This window comes from Silene latifolia, chromosome 5, assembly GCF_048544455.1.
Source record: "Silene latifolia isolate original U9 population chromosome 5, ASM4854445v1, whole genome shotgun sequence".
Lineage (NCBI taxonomy): Eukaryota > Viridiplantae > Streptophyta > Magnoliopsida > Caryophyllales > Caryophyllaceae > Silene > Silene latifolia.
In genome coordinates, this window is record NC_133530.1 from 29630004 (window position 1) to 29631043 (window position 1040).

Sequence of the window (1040 nt, forward strand, 5' to 3'; positions counted from 1 at the left end):
TATTATTATTATTATTATTATTATTATTATTATTATTATTATTATTATTATTATTATTATTATTATTATTATTATTATTATTATTATTATTATTATTATTATTATTATTATTATATAGTGTTATGCCTACAGTGTCCCACTCCCCTGACCTGAATTCCCTGTCACTTTCCCTCCCCCGTCCTTTTCTTTGTTTTCGAGCAACAGCAACACAAACAAAAGAACCTTCAATCACCATTTTTTTTCCTTTCGCCGAGCTTCAAACCCAGATTCCGTCCCCATTTCTCAACCTTTTCCACTAATCTTTACGCCATTAGCTTTCCCTTTTCATTCTCCATCTTTTGAGGTAAGAAAGGTCCCTGATTTCTTCCAAAATCGCGACTGTCTTTCTCCTTAAGGCTCGAATCTCGTACTAACCTCTTTCGTCTTCGTGTTTAGGGCAAGCTTTGACAACTCGGTGTGATTTTTGAATCGAATTCGTGCCCATTAAAGAAGTTATAAGGTAACGGTGATAGGTTACTCGACAAATGTCGAAATTTCCGTCTCTTGTGTCATTTTTATGCTCTTGTTTGGTAAAGTTTAAACCTTTATGTTTTTCTCTTTTGTATGTAAATTTATGGCCTCAAATTGATGTTGAGCTGGTAGACTCTGTTTTTGGCACGGTTCCATGGGATTTATTGGAGTTGGAATTGGACTGTTTAAAGACAGAAATCGGGACATTGCTGGACTGTTACAGTGTGTCGAGTAGGCTGTTTAGGACTGCTTGCAGTCGCTTTGTGCAGGTTACTCATGGACTGTATAATGATATTTTGGGACTGTTGTTGAGTCTGTTTTGGGACAGCCTTGAGAACGGTTGTATACTACATTTTTGGGCTGTTTTTGTGTTGCTCTCACATGTCCAAAATCACCTTCTAGTACCCGTTTCATTTGGAAAACTTCGTCTTGTTTCCACTCGTAGTTATCGTGTCAAAGTGTCTCGGTATAGTCTGTGTCGGCGGGTCTGGTAGCCTGCTTTTTGGCTCTGCTTTGGGGCAGAGAAGGGT